Below are 17,140 nucleotides of genomic sequence, written 5' to 3' on the forward strand. Positions count from 1 at the left end.
CTGACTGCATTTTGCAACAAGGAGCACAGCTGTAGATTTATTGTGATAGCAGCAAGCTGGAGCACATCTTCAGTTTCACAATCAGATGTCCACTTACGTTCCGTTTAACACCAGGCTCCAACCCAAAAGTGATGTTATGTTATGTTTCGGAAATGAAAAGTTAGAGGATACAATTTGACAGAAAGATTTCTAACAGTCATTTCAGGCGGGTTTGGCTGCGAGTCTCTCCCAGGCTCTGTCAGAAAATTCCCCACCGCTGTGTAACCACACATTCATTTTTTTGGGGCGCTTGGGAGCTGTTTGATCACTGGGGAGCTGAACATGTGAGCCAAACCAGCTCCTCAGAGATCGAGCCACCATTTTGAAAGGGTTCCCCGATAACACACACACACACCCAAGTGACAACACCTCACGATGTAGTTGGAAAGGGCCCTCCCCTTTTCAGGCCTTCCCATACAGTCTTAAGTACTTCCTTTCAGGACCCCAACCATTTACCACCCCCCCCCCCCCCCAACCTTCTGGAGGTCCCTTCATTATCCACCCTTCATACCCCTCATTTCTTCTTTCATGGGCATGCCCCCCTCAGGCCTTTACCCTTGGGTAGTGCCACCTGGCAGTGCTACCCCAGGCAGTGCCAAGGTGCCACCCTGCCCTGTCTCTGACCACCCAGTGGCCTCCAACGGCCTGGGAGTCCAGGTTTGTGGGCACCCAGCTGGAGTCTCCTTCACGATGCACATTAAATCAGACGTCAGCACAGTTAAGTGGGTTCTTAGACCCACTCAAGTGTGTGACACTGCATCCCACCCATTGTGGGCAGGACACAGGTGGCGACGTCTTGAGAGATCCGGTTAGATCTCATGAGATGTTGCGGAAATCAGGGATCCTGGAGGAGGCCTCTCCCGGCAGCGTCCCACAGTCAAAATGACAGGATTCTATTTTTTTTTTCTTTTGAGTTACAAGCCTGCATAAGATTTTTAAAAATCTAGTAAGTGGACTAGATCGGACTAGTAAGCGGTTAGATCGCAGCTATAATCTAAAACACAAACCATGAACGAGATTTTGACAACAGGTTCAAGATCAATATAAAGAGGCAACAGCTATATTGTAGAAAGGAACAAATCAAGTTCCACCAGCACAAATAAAGCATCCTTTTTAAAATTTGAATCAGCTTGATGCCATTCTTGTAGAAGGATGAAGTCCACTTACTAGATTTTTAAAAATCTTATGCGGGCTTGTAACTCAAAAGAAAAAAAATATAGAATCCTGTCATTTTGACTGTGGACTCTATAATGCAAATAGCATGAAAATATGCGAGAATTAAGGCAATATGTCCCAAGCTACATGATTTTATTTTACTCATATTGCCATATTAAAAGTGGGAGTCTATAGATTTATTTGGATTGCATTAATTCTGGCTCACAGATTCAAACAATTTGAACACAACTGTATAAACATCCAATTAACAATTTATTTGGGTGAAAAGGAATGGGGAAATCAGATTCAACAGACAATTTGATTATGTATACTTCTATAAATACAAGCTACATTCAGACTAGGACTTAAATCGAAGAATAAAGGCTATGAAAATCTGAATATCTTGCGGAATAGTGGTACAACTGAGTCTCCTGTAGTATTAATAGATGTGAAAGCACATTCGTTACAGTGCAGCCAACTCAATGAGTAGCTGATAAATAGCCTGCTTAAATGAATCAAATGTCACTGAACAAATTATTTTATAATGACTTCCAACAATATCTAGATTTGCAATCTGTATGCAAATGAGCACAGCTAATTTTGGTGGAGAATAATGTTTTAGTTTGTCAATTGTTTTGAACTTCTCATCTTTAAAAGACATCATGGTCGATCCCATGCGGATTTTAACCTCAGTTCTTTTCAGTGTGCGCCTATTGTGCTTCCTTCATCTTTTTCTTTTATACTGTCATTTGTTTTTGCTATTTTGACTCCATATCCATAGAGGCTGATGAGATAATGGAGCAGAGTGCCCGCTGTATGCCATCTGTTTGGAGTGGGTCCTGTAAAGGAGGATGACTTGGCACTGATGCCTGTTTCCCCTCCACATGGGGAAAGTATCCAGTGTACAACTGGCTTCCATTAGCTCGGAATGGATTTGAGATAGCTGTATTTGGCATCATTCACAATCAGTTGCTACCCAAGAGGACCCAACTGCAGACTACGGCAGCATGTCTACTGCTGGTGAAGTTTCCCTGAGCTGATCTTTGGGCTATAGGATGGATCGAGAAGTTGTGGGGATAGCAGACGTGCAGGCATCCTGACAAAACAGCAAGTACCTCGCCCAGTGACTTCTCTGCTATTCGCATGACTGAATATCAGTATTGAGATCTACAAGGGAGCAGACTTTAGGAGGGCTGTGACAGGACTATTGATACAAATGAGAGAAACCCAGTTGACATGGTCAAACCCAGAGCCTAAATGACATGCAATATGGAATTCCTTGGAAGTGGTCTGAGCTGTCATCACTGACTCAGCTTATTTCACTGCTTCATTCATGGAGCTCATAGCAGTGGTTAGCACTGTTGCTTCACAGCACCAGGGTCACAGGTTCGATTCCCGCTTGGGTCACTGTCTGTGTGGAGTCTGCACGTTCTCTCCGTGGCTGTATGGGTTTCCTCCGGGTGCTCCGGTTTTCTCCCACAAATCCCGAAAGACGTGCTTGTTAGGCGAATTGGACATTCTGAATTCTCCCTCTATGTACCCGAACAGGCGCCGGAGTATGTCGACTAGGGGCTTTTCACAGTAATTTCGTTGCAGTGTTAATGTCAGCCTACTTGTGACAATAATAAAGATTATTATTAAATGCACTAGATTGATACTCTGCATAATGATTCATTGCACTGTCCAGCATGGTGCAGAGACGGCTGGCAGACCAGTTGATAAATCAGATAATTACTGACATGTGCATCAGCCTACCTTTACAAAGCTGAACCCTGGAAGTGCCCTCGCTCCAGTAGAGAACTGAACCCTCCAGCAGTATCATCCTGCCTATGTGTGTGTCCATTTACTCAACAAACCCATGAAACACAGTCACCAGTCCACAAAGTAACAATTTTTGAGCTGCACTTTGTGAGGGACTTTCTTCGATACAAGAGTTTTTTTTCCTTTTTAATTTTGAAGCTGATCTCAAATATGAAAAGGATCTGGACAGGGGACATTTTGCCAAGAGTGAGCCCTTTATGGCACTGGAAAGCAGAAAATGAATGGCAGTTCTATGGATCACCTATTTTGTCAGCCAGCGAGGGAGGAAGAGTTCAGCATCAAAAGGAAAGGAGATGAGCAAACACCATTTGGATGCTTCTTTCAGTCTCAATCTGTCACACACAAGGCCCAAACATTGCCTCGTGGTGCAAGCTCCAGCTTTAACAGTGGCCCTCCTGTGGTCCACCACCTTACTGTGCCAACAGAATAAGAGAACTGTGTGGTTGAAGGGATACGAAGGTTAGATTGGCAAAAGAAAAGGAAGCAGCAGTGTGGGGAAGCGGGCCACTGCTGCTTCACATGCACAAATGTAAACAAAAGGAAGCTTATTAACAGCTAGGCTGGCTGTGATGTCACTCATGGGAGGGGCTGGATATTTTTAGTTTCATTTTTGGAGTTCTGCTCTGGATTCCGAGGGAAGGTGGTGTGTTTCTCTAACTGACTTCGGAAAGCTTCTCTCCCAAGGTCTTTGTGACTAAACCCGTAAGCCACTAAGTGTAAACTATTAATAAATGGAATTTGATCTGTGTGGATTTTGCAGAATTGGACTTTTAGAAATAGATGGGAAAGTAAGCTCAAAAGAACTTTCTTTAATTTGTTTGAACTGTTAATTGAAAAGTATTTTTCCCTTGGCTATTAATGGGGTTAATAATGTTTGTTGGAATATAAAAGATTGCCAATTGTCAGTGGAATCAATCGTCCATTCCTCACAGTTTACTAATCGAAAAATTGTTGGGGTCGTATCCGATTGCCAAATAATGACTGGGTCTGGTCCGGGTTTCGTAACAAGTGTGTGGCTGTGATTGGCGGGAGAGATGGAAAGCAAAGAGGTATGGCTTGCTTAGCTGAAGCATGAGTGACAGTGATGCTGGCTTTGCAGATCATAAGAAAGGAGTGAATCACAGTCAAGTATTGGCAAATGGAAAGTTTTACAACAAAAAATGACTGGAACAGAGGAGAATTAAAGCAGTTTCCCAAGGATTGTGCCATTATGTTTGGGTGATCCCTACAGAAATAAAAAAGATATTGTAACATATGAGAATACTAGCACGACTGGGGCGAGTGGTGGGAAAGAGTAAGACATTACCTCAAATCCATAACATTAGTGGGTATATGCTACTGTTAAACAAAGAAAATCCATAACATTAGTGAGTATATGCTACTGTTAAACAAAAAATATGATTTAAGTTTAATTTATTCTATATACAATAACATGTGTTTTTGTCTTAATGTGAAATAGTGTGTAGTTATATAGGTTAAATGTTGGGCATTTGCATCGCTCTTCAAATGTTAACGGATATCGGATTGCTCTGGTCAAGTTACTGAACTTCTTCCTACAGATTCCAGACATTCATGTGCCCTGCTATCTCTGCTCGTTGTCACCTGGCTAGTTAGGAGTGTACAGTACCAACACTTCCTCCTGGTCTTGCACCATGACTTCTACAGCATTAAAGAGGGCTCCATCACCAGACATATTTTTATGCAGCATCAGCTGCCAATCACTATCTAAAAGACATTTTCCCTTCCATGAGGTGAAGGTTACCTCAGAATTGCTGGATGTCTCATGACCTTATTGGCAAGCTGCCAATTAGCACAAATTGTATTGACAGCTGGTGCTCACTATGGAAATAAGGCACAAAACAGCATGTACTTCTCATCATTTGAGGTATAGCCACTTCATTTCTGTTCAGCACACAGACTGAAATGTAACTGTACCCGACTTGTGGAACATGATGGGGGTAGAACAAAAGAGCAGGCGAGAGTACCAGCTATCACTGACATTGTTACAGCTATACAACGCCACAGGTTACACCACAACTGCGGTACAATTCTGAGCACTGTATTTTAGAAAAGAAAATATTGCCATTGGAAAGAGCGCACTACAGATCCACCAGAACATTGCCAGGGCTTCTAGTTTAAGAGGATAGTTTACGTAAACTATTCCCGAGTGAAAGGGTGATTTGCTTGAGGGTTTTAAGTTTCTGAAGAATTACTTAGGCATAGGAAAATTAAACAATGTTGCTAAAGGAATCTAGGTAAGGGTGTAAATGTTAACGCAAGAGGCAGACAATGCAGGGAAAAATTAGGAGACATTTATTGATATAAAGGGTAGCAAGAAGTGTGGTGCGCTTTCTGATGAAAAGCAGAAGATACTAGCTCAATAAAAGATCGATAGCTTTGCGCTTTGGAAAGACGACAGGCGAGCAAAGTTCGGATATGTTGTAACCATAATCTCAATAAAGAGGAAGAGAGGGGGGCTGAATGGTAATATGATATAGCACCGAAGACCAATCATATTTCTAAAAAAATACCTGGTTCCTCACAGCAGAAGCAGTGCGCTGGGTGAAGGAACTCCCAAGCTAATTTTCCTCATACCCACCCTGCGATTCTGATGTGGCAGGTGTACTGCCCCATTGTTGCAGTCGGGATCCACCCAATTAATTTTTTGGACTCCTTATCAATGGGATATTTACGTCATCTTCTTGGTGCCCCTTCCTAGAGCAAGAACTGTGCTGGCATTCTCTGCCTCCCTGGGCTGGAAGACAACTAAGCTAAATTTGTATCAGAATGAGCAGCCCACTGATTTTCAGGATCTTGTCAGTGTCGTAGATCACAATTCATCCAATTGATCCAATTTTCACAATGTGTGGAAAAACGTATCGAATTCGAGCCGACAGACAGCTGCAGTTGTAATGACTGCAAGTCTGAAGGATCATCAATCGGTCTGCATCAGAAGACTGTGCTGCATTATCCTTTATGCATCGCACAGTAAAAGAAAAAGTCTACATATTGCAGAGGAACAGTTCATAACTGTTTGTTTTGCTTGTGGTTTTAGGAACTAATGTTTAATTGGAGAACTGGGGTAAACCCAAATGAACAGAATTCGAACAAGCCAAAATTAATTCAAATATTAGTTTGTTTACATCAAAGGCTGGGTGATGTTAACTGATAGGTCAGAGTAGAAAGACAAAGTAGAAAGACAAGAGTCCGAAAAAAAAGATGACCAATTGATTGGTAGGGCTTTTTGTGCAGACACAACATTGTTAAACCTTGCAGTAAGGGTAACCCAGATAGTCAAAACAGTGCTGGAAGAACTCCGGTCTGGCAGCATCCTAGGAGAGAGAGAGAGAGAGAAACAGGTTTATCCACCGTGCTGCAGATCTACTCAGTATTTTCAACATCTCGCTTTTACTTCCGTTTTCTAGTACCTGCAGTAGTTTGGTTTTATTTTAGTCCAGAGATTATTTGTTTTGAGAGCTCAAGCTACATTAGTTTCAAACAAAATTGGCTAAACACTGAAGTGTAAAATTAATTTATTTCTTCATATCAAACGAAGAATTCTAAAAATGGTGGATACTTGACCTAAAAAGGTCCATTTGAGGGCATTCCAAGTGGGCCATGTCATCACACAGGTGGGTGGAATTGAGGGAGATCTCTTCATTTCAATCCATCTGGGAGCTTGAAGTGCGTATTAGTTGTAACTTGGATTTTGTGGTGTAGCTCACAGAGGGGGCAGCCAAAGTATATGACCAACACTGCAGTTCACATGGAGAAAATGCTAATTTCTTAGTTTGCTGTGTGGAATACGGTTGTGACTAATCTCAAATTAGGATTTTGGGAGGGGGGGGGGGGGGGGGGGTCGCGGGCAGAAACTTCCAGCTAATGGAAAGGTGTACAGAGGTCCTCAGTCTTCTCAGGGATTAAAGCAGCCTGCAGATTGGCTTGGCAGTAATGAGATGGCAACTAGATCAAGGGATTGAGGCATCCCTCATTAAGTGCAGCCTGAGCAAACTATTGCAGCTGAAGGGACAGAGTGCAAATTTACGAGTATGGAGAAGGGAGGTGAAGGAGACGTTTGTTTCCTTTTGCTAACTTTCTCATCCTATAGGAATTTGTTCTAACTCAGCTACAGGGAAAAGGGGCTGGCTGTTCGGTGATTATCCGATAGGTCAAGGTCTATACTATTCCGAAGGTTTGAAATAGTATACAAACAGGTGGCAAAGTTAATAAAGCAACATGAGGAAATAATATAATTAAGTAATAATTAAAATACATCAAGGATGGCAGGACCATACGGGTACTCCTTGGTGCCATGGTGATCCAGGGCACACACATCTACACTTGGTGTTTGTGGCGTCACGAGGATCTATGGTACAATGTCACCGAGCTGGAGGCGGAGCTGCGGACTCTGCAACACGTCAGGGAGGGGGAAGTTACATGTGTCAGGAGGCAGTCACACCACTCAGAATATGCTCCTCGGATTTGTTCAGTGGTCAGGGACAGGAGGATGTGACTGTGAGTGAGACAGGTAAAGGAGATCAAGAGAGCAGCATTGCCAGCCTCTGAAATTATCTAACAGGTTTTGAGGTTCCTTCAGCTTGTTTGGATGATAGTCAAGGTCGCGGAGTGGAAAAGCAAACCGACCATGGGCACCGTATTATGGGGGATTGACATTGTTCTCAGCAGCAAAGAGCGAGAGTCAAGGTGGTTGTGTCGCCTGCCCAATGCCAGGGCTGGAGGGGAACCTGTGGTGGAAGGGGGAGGATCCAGCTGTTGTGATTCACATGTACCAATGACATAGAAGAAGCTCTGCATTTAGAGCATAAGATCTAGGCATCAAATTAGAAATGATGTGGCAGTGTTGAAACAAACATGTTGGACTTTAACCTGGTGTTGTAAGACTTCTTACCGTGCTCAAATTAGAAAGCAGAACCATTATAATCTCTCATTTTATGTATCATGTGCCAATTTGAACGTGGCTCCCGTATAAATCCAAAGTTGAATACGTGACTCAAAGACTGGTGTGTGAAAAGTGGGTTCAGGCTTTTGGGGCATTGGCACAAGTGCGAGCTGTACTGTTGGGCTCGTCGATGGCTGAATGATGTGGAGACCAGTGTTCTTGCAAATTGTATAACTAGGCAAGAAAAAAGGGTTTCAGACTAAATTGTGGGGGCAAGCTGTTAAATATGGGAAGGTGCATCAAAGGAAGGTTTAGCTCAGTGGGCTAGGCACTGGATGATGTTGCAGAACAAGACCAGCATGGGTTCAATTCCCATACTGGCTGAGGTTATTCATGAAGGCCCACCTTCTCAACCTTGCTCCTCGCCAGTCAGCTCTTCCAAAGTAGCTTATGGTTATCTGGGACTATGGTGACTTTAACTAACTGAGTAGGAGAGTGCGAGTGTTGAGGTTGCGAGGGTGGTGGTAGCAGCATTCCACATTGCCAATTGGCAAGCAATTTATTTCTGGACTTTACCTTGGCTGCAGTTGTTTTAAGATGTTCGCGGAAAGTCAACATCCAATTCAAGTTCACGCCGAAGTGTGTTGGATTTGGGTGCTGCTTTAACTTGCAGCCATTAATTTGGATGTGCTCTTTATTGGCTTATCTTGATACTAATTTTGCAGGGCTTGGCTCGAGTCACCATGTGCTACGGTATTGTTCAAGTTTTGAGAAGTCCTCATTTAGGGGCCGGTCCAAGGTGTTGAAGTAAAGGTTTGAAGTTGAGGCAGTTGGCATCAGCATGTACAAATTTTTAAGAATAAGGAGTTTTTAGGCATTTGTGCACAATTGAACAGGATTGAACCAAATACTGAGGCTTACGGGAGCCCATTGGCTTGTCCTATCCATGTATTTTCTGCCTGTCCAAGATGAACTCTGCCTTTGCTTGTTCGGTTGGGGGGGCAGGGGGTGGGGGTGACAGTTTCAAGGAGGGTGTCAGTATGCCAAATGATGTCATAGGCAGCTGCGATGTTGAGGAACACAGCATTGGTCTTCTAGTTTTCAATGTAAACGGTAAAGGCCACAGTGAGTAACCAGCCTGGTCGACGTGGAGGACCTCTTAAACTGCGATATGCGAAGGATGAGGCATTCAAGTACCTCATATGGGACTGCCAGGAGAGAGAGAGATTGCACAGTTGCTAACAGCTAATACAGGGTCTTTTCCAGGGGGTGGATGAAATGAACATAAAAGTAATGATGTTATGCTTCAGTTATGCTAGCATTGGAGAGCCCACATCTTGAATAGTGTGCACAGGTCTTTTTATTTAAGGATGTCAGTAAGGATATCTGTTCAGAGGTGGTTTACTTTGATACCTTGAATGAGTGGGTTATCTTTATGAGATCGGTTGGACTGGCTCGGCTTGCTCCCACTGAAATTTAGAAGAGTGAGGGTTAAGACTTGATTGAAGTATACAAGATCCTGAATGGTTTCAACAAGGTGGATGTGGAAAGGCTGTTTCCTCTTGCAGGCAAGTCCAGAACTAGAGGGGCACTTTAAAAGTGGAGGTCGCCCATCCAGGACAGAAACAAGGAGAACGTTTTTCGGAAGGTTATGCGACTATAGAATGATGTCTTAAAGATGTTGGAAGTGGGGTTATTGATTATTTTTCAGGCAGAGATAGATTTTAAGCAAAGCAATCAATCTAAGGTTATTGGGGATTGATGGGAACTCTAACCACACAGATCAGCCGTGATCTTAAGTGAATGGTGGAGCAGGCTGAATAGCCTACTTTCGCTCCTATTTCATATGCTTATGTACAAGATAAGATGGAAAGTTAAACCACTAGAATGGAGGAGAATTAAAATAGCTTCCAGATGACTGCCACTTTTTGGGTGGTACCCAAGTAAGTACATTTAAGTAACATAGAAGAGAATTAAGGGAGTGGGAATACAAGGTAACCCAGGTATGTAGCATTTTGATGTCACTGGACTAGCAATCCAGAGGCCCAGGTTAATGCTCTGGGACACCAGTTTTAATCCCACCATGCCAACTGGTGAAATTTGAAACAATAAAAAAAAACATGAAATTAGTAAAAAAAAGCTAGTATCTGTAATAGTGATCATGAAACCATTGTCAATCATCATAAAAACCCATCCATTAACCTAATGTCCGTCAGGGAAAGAAATCAGTTGTTTTTACCCAGTCTGGCCAACAGGTGACTCCACAAACACAGCAATGTGATCGACTCTAACCAACCTCTGAAATGGTCTGAAATAGCAAGCCACTCAGTTGTACTGAAGTGCCATAGCATAGGAGGTGCAAAAGGATTGAAACTGGACATGCCAGTCAGCATCAACCTAGGCACAGACACTACAATAGCAAACCCAGCCCTGACAACCTTGCAAAGTCATCCATTTTAACATCTAGGGGCTTGTGGCGAAACTGGGAGCGCTGTCCGACAGATTAGTCAAGCAAAAACCTGCCATAATCATACCCACCTAATCATACCTTACCCACCTAATCATACCTTACAGATCATGTCCTAGTCACCACCATCACCATTCCTGGTCATGTCCTTTCCAATCAGAGGTGGCAGCACAATGGTATGCAGTTGGGAGGGAACTGCCCTGGAAGTACTCAATATCAGCTCTGGACCCCACAATGTCCCTTGGCATCAGGTCAAACATGGGCAAGGAAACTTCCTGCTCCTCTTTACCATCTAAGCTGATGAATCAGTACTCATGTTAAACACCAAATGGAAGAAGCAGAGGGTGGCAAGAGCATATAATTTAGTCTCGGTGCATAACTTCAACGACCAAGAGTTGTATGGCAGCACCACTACTAAGGTGATAAGAGTCCTAAAGACAGTTGCTAGACTGGGCCCATGACAGGTGGTACAGAAACAAAGGGAAAAAAACTACATGACCTCCTCTCATTAATCTACCTGCCACAGATGCATCTCCCATAACAGTATTGGTAGCAGTCTTTGTAGAGACAAAGACCCATCTTCACATTGAGGATATCCTTCATCAGATTGTGGGGCACTACCACTGTGCGAAATAGGATAGATTTTGAATAGATCTAAAACTGGGCAAGGTAGTATTTTGGGCCATCATCATCAGACTTGATTAGAAGCACAATTAGGAACCTCATGGTCCGGCATATGCCCCACTCTACCATCACCATCAAGCTGGGAGGGGTTATCAACCCCGGTTCAATGAAACGTGCAGGAGGGCATGCCAGGAGCATTGCCAGGCATAGCTAAAACTGTCAACCTGGTGACACTTGCTTCACAGGACTACTTGGGTGCCAGAGAAAGCAACATGCAATAGACAGAGCCAAGTAATCCCACAACCAGCAAATCAGATCTGGCTTTGCAATGCTGCCACGTAAAGATGCGAATGGTGGACAATTTAACAAATAACTGGAGGCAGCTCCACAAATACCACCATCCCAGCACATCAGTGCAAACAACAAAGTAAAAGCAGTTTGAACTTAGTCTCCGGAGGCTCCCAGCATCTCAGATACCATTCTTCAGCCAATTCGATTCACACAGAAATCGAAGGCATGGAATATTGCAAAGGTCATGAGCCAGAACATTCCAGCAATAGTACTGAAGACCTGTGTTCCAGAATCAATTGCTCCCCTAGCCAAGATGTTCCAGTGCAGCTAGAACATTTGCCACTTCCACAACAATGTGGACAATTGCCCAGATATGTACTGTCCACAAAAAGCAGGACAAAACTAACCTGGCCAATTACAATTGCATCGGTCTGTTCTTGGTCAAGTGATGGAAGGGGTCGTTGACCGTGCTATCAAGTGGCACTTTAACTGTGCAGTTTCAGTGGATGCAAAAACATATTCAGTTCACAGAAGCGCCACGCCACAATTGAAGGGAAGCTTTTCCTGTTTTAAAACTCAAAATACGAGTCAGCCGTCCTGTCCAAGAGAAACCTCAAAACCATCATCTCCAACACCGTTAGTGACCTCATTTCCTCCGGATGCCTTCCCCCTATGGCTTCCAACCTCATAGTCCCCCAACACCGGACAGCCCGCTTTTACCTACTTCCCAAAATCCGCAAAAAGGACTGTCCCGGCAGGCCCATTGTGTCAGCATGCTCCTGCCCCACCGAACTTATTTCCTCTTATCTTTACTCCATCCTCATCCCTCTGGTCCATTCCCTCCCCACCTACATCCAGGATTCCTCTAATGCCCTGCATCATACTGACAGCTTCCAGTTCGTGGGCCCTAACCGCATTCTATTCACCATGGATGTGCAACCCCTCTACACCTTCATCCCACACCAGGATGGCCCGAGAGCTCTTTGCTTCTTTCTCGAAAAGAGACCCGGACAATTCTCATCCACCACCACTCCTCCGCCTGGCTGAACTCGTTCTATCTCTCAATAACTTCTCCTTTAACTCATCTCACTTTCTCCAAATCAAAGGTGTAGCAATGGGTACCCGCATGGGTCCTAGCTATGCTTACGTTTTTATGGGGTACGTGAAACATTCCTTGTTCCAGGCCTATCCGGGCCCCACTGCCACAACTCCTTTACCAATACATTGATGACTATTTTTTTGCCGCGTCATGCTCTCGCCCAGACCTGGAAAAATTCATCAACTTCGCTTCCAGTTTCCATCCCTTTCACCTGGTCCATTTCAGAAACTTCCCTTCCCTTCCTTGATCTTTCAGTCTCCACTTCCGTCAATAGACTATCCACTAATATCCACTACAAGTCCACTGACTCCCACAGCTATCTGGACTACAGCTCTTCACACCCGACACCTTGTAAGGACTCCATCCCTTTCTCAACTCCTTCGCCTCCGTTGCATTTGTTCCGACGATGCCACTTTCCAAAATGGTGCTTCGAAAATGTGTTCCTTCTTCCTCGACCGTGATTTCCCACCTACAGTTGTGGACAGGGCACTCAACAGTGTGCAGTCTCACGCCAGCGCTGACTGACACCACCTTCAAAAAGGTGGGGACAGGACAGAGGGACACTGACAGTCAGGGACCTATACACGGACAGCAGGATCGCAACACTGGGCGAACCGACAGAGAAATTCCAGCTAGCTAGGGGGAACGAGCTAAGGTACCTGCAATTAAAAAACTTCCTATGAAAGGAGACAAGACATACCCACAACCACCACGACAGACACTACTGGAAGAGTTACTAGACGCAAGCATATTAAATAAAGGAAACTGTAGCGACATGTACGACCGACTGGTGGAAGGGGCCGACACCGTACTGGATGCAACAAGGAGGAAGTGGGATGAGGACCTGGGGATCGAAATAGGGTGGGGCCTCTGGAGCGAAGCACTGCATACGGTTAACTCCACCTCCACGTGCGCAAGGCTCAGCCTGACGCAACTAAAAGTGGTACATAGAGCCCACTTAACAAGAACCCGTATGAGTAGGTTCTTCCCATAGATGGAGGACAGATGTAAACGGTGCCAAAGAGGCCCGGCCAACCACACCCACATGTTCTGGTCTTGCCCCAGACTTGTGGAGTACTGGACAGCCTTCTTAGAGGCCATGTCCAAAGTGGTGGGGGTGAGGGTGGAGCCATGCCCAAAAGTGGCGGTCTACGGGGTTTCAGACCAGCCAGATCTATTCCTGGGGAGGAAGGCGGACGCCCTTGCCTTTGCCTCCCTGATTGCCCGCCGTAGAATCCTGTTCGGCTGGCGGTCAGCAGCACCATCCAAAGCTGCAGACTGGCTGTCCGACCTCTCGGAATCTCTCCAAATGGAGAAAATCAAATTCGCCATCCGAGGGTCAGACGATGGCTTCCACAGAACGTGGGAGCCGTTCACCCAATTGTTCCGGGACCTGTTCGTGGCCAACAAACAAGCAGAAGAACAGCCAGGTAGTCAAGAAACGGGAAAGTAGCCAAAGCATGAGAGGGAGAGGAGGGACAGTTAAATCTAAGAGGAAGGAAAGGTGAACCACAGGGCTGGGGGCAGAGGGGAGAGACAGTGAACAATAGAGGAGAAGCAGGGAAGAGGAGGGGGGAGGCTGGGAAACGTTACCAAACTTGGCATCCACAGGAACAGAGAACACGGGAGGGCCGCAGAAGCGGAAGCGCGCACGAGACAACAACGTCAGTGAACTCCGTCCGGAAGAAGCAAGGGACACCACGAACGGATGCCTACATGTGTGTAAATATCTTTGCCAAGGGTACAGAGCTGCCGCTGTTGAGCAGGGGCACAATACCGTCCGCTGACTTTGCGGGGAAAATTAACACTTCAGCAGCAGCGACCCATGGGGGGGGGAGGGGGTAAGTGCCCCGATGGGAGGGGGTGGGAGGTGCGTGGGGCAACATCTAGTGGATTGCTGATGTATATTCTCTTTATGCACTATGTTAATGTTCACTAATTTGCTGTGTTAAGATTATTACTATTTAACATGGAACATTTTGCAAAACCTTAATTTGAAAAAAACAGCAGCAGCAACCCAGGGGGGGGGGGGGTTTCTTTTCCTTTTTGTAAGGGGCGCATGCTCTATTCTGTTTTGAATTGGATGTTAATTTACTAAACTGTTTATCGTTTAGAGGTTTAAGTTGTTCTGTTCTGTTGGCACGTTGCCCTTCTTTCTTTGTATTATTTTCCTTTTTGGCGGATTTTGTAAACTTATTAAAAAACTTTGAATAAATACATTTAAAAAAAAGTGTGCGATCCATCTCCCGCGCCACTACCCTCACCCCTCCACTCCCTCCCAGAAGAATAGAGTACCCCTCTTTCTCACATTTCATCCCACCAGCCTCCGTATGCAATCCTCCGCCATTTTCGCCAACTCCAGCGTGATGCCACCACCAAACAGAACCTCCCTTCACTCCCTCTGTCCGCATTCTGCAGAGGCCGTTCCCTCCTAGACAATCTAGTCCACCCCTTCACCATACCCAGTACCTCTCCCATCACCCATGGCACCTTCCCATGCAATCGCAGAAGGTGTAACACCTGCCCCTTTACCTCTTCCATGCTTAACATCCCAGGCCCAAAACACTCATTCCAGGTTAAGCAGCGTTTCAGTTGCATCTCTTCCAATTTGGTCTACTGCATTCGTTGCTCCCAATGTGGTCTCCTCTATATCGGAGACACCAAACGCAGACTGGGTGATCGCTTTGCTGAGCATCTTCGGTCTGTGCGCATTCAGGACCCTGACCTTCCTGTTGCTTGCCATTTTAACCAAAGTCCCTGCTCCCATGCCCACATGTCTGTTCTTGGCCTGCTGCAATGTTCCAGTGAAGCTCAACGCAAACTGGAGGAACAACATCTCATCTTCTGGTTAGGCCTTCCGGCCTGAACATCGAATTCAACAACTTCAGATAATCAGCCTCACCTCGTCCCATTTGTTTTCATTTCATTTTAACTGTCTTTTACCATTTCTTTCTTTCTTAATATACATTTAATTCTCTCCCCCCCAAATCTTATCCACCTTTCCTGCACCGTTCTCCTCTTTGCTTCCCCTTCCCCCACACCTACAGTTCATCCTCTGATGTTGGTTTCCCTGCTGTTTGACCTTTCACATCTTTTGTCCTCTCTGGGGACTGTGATTAATACTCTTTCCCCTAGGTATCTGTGGCCATTAGCACCCGGTTTCCCTGGGTTTCTGTGGCTATGACTCATCTTTCATTCTCACTCCACAGTATAAATATTTCCCACTTTCTCGGTCAGTTAGCTTTGACAAAGAGTCATCGGACTCGAAACGTTAGGTCTTTTCTCTCCCTACAGATGCTGCCAGACTTGATGAGATTTTCCAGCATTTTTCCTTTCGCCTCAAAAGATCAACTGGACTGCCAAGCACAAAGAAAAGTTTGAAGAGATTCAGAAAAAGCAATCCCGTCGGTGCAGTGAAGTTCTAACGGACTATTACCGGTGCCCCTCTTGCTGAGATTATAGCCAAGAAGCAGATGCTCGAGGTGCACCGGTAGCTTAATGGAAACAAGCAATCAGGGTTGCCAAGGTGGTCAAAGTCGTTCAGTTTCAGTTCCACCGGGGCCATTCAGCTCCTGACCTCATTATTACAGCCTTGGTTCAAACATCGACAAAAAAGCTGAAACCCAGAGGCTGGGGTGAGAGAATGCCCTTGACATCAATGCAACATTTGACATTGCTGCATCAAAAAAAACCATCAATGAATGACTTCTCCCTCCATTAGAAGGGCAGAAGTGGAACGTTTGCTGATGACTGCATAATGCTCAGCACCATTCGAGACTCTCATACCGAAGCAATCAGTGTGTGTTTGCAGCAAGACCTGGACAATATTCAGGCTTGTGTTGATAAGTAGCAAGTAACATCTGCACTGCAGAATTGCCAGGCAATGACCATCTCCAACGAGAATCCAACCATCTCTTGACATTCAATGTCATTGCCCTTGTTACAATACTCCAATCAATTTCATAGTGCTTGTATTCAAATTGGACTGAACAGAAATTTCATTCTTGCTGTATTTAGAACTGCATACTTGCACTCCAATGAAACTCCTGCACATATAAAAATATTAATACTTGCAGAAAAAAGGCTGTAGTGCTCCACACAACCAAGATCTTTCCTGGACCACATCCTTGCGTGTACTACTTTTCCATTTTGCTTTATACATACATGACATCTAGCAGTTGCTTTAAAGTTGTGTAACTATTAAGATATAAACCCCCATCTATCTGCCTCTCCCCATCCCATGACATTTTACTGCTCCGTTCCTCACCACTCAATGCACTATGTCAAGCATGGAGGGATAATTTGGCTGTCAAGCACATTAAATTGTTTGTACAGTTTGCATGGTGGTGTCACCCTTCAGTTTCAAGGGTCAGAAACAAATTGCATCAGTTGGAAGGCATAATTAATATTTTTAATTCTCAAGGGAATAAATAAGAAAATCTTGGACTTTGTCATGCATAACAACGTTATAAATGGATCTGAATCCATCCCACCAGAGTCAAACTTTGGGGTGGTGTGGTAGCACAGTGGTTAGCGGTTGCTTCACAGGGCCAGGGACCCAGATTCGATTCCCGGCTTGGGTCACTGTCTGCGCGGAGTTCGCACAGTCTCCCCCGGTCTACGTGGGTTTCCTCTGGGTGCTCCGGTTTCCTCCAACACTCCAAAGATATGTAGGTTAGGTGGATTGGTCACGCTAAATTGCCCCGCAGTGTCCAAACGTTAGGTGGGGTTGCTGGGATGGGGT

This window comes from Scyliorhinus canicula, chromosome 8 (genome assembly GCF_902713615.1).
Source record: "Scyliorhinus canicula chromosome 8, sScyCan1.1, whole genome shotgun sequence".
Taxonomy (NCBI): Eukaryota; Metazoa; Chordata; class Chondrichthyes; order Carcharhiniformes; family Scyliorhinidae; genus Scyliorhinus; species Scyliorhinus canicula.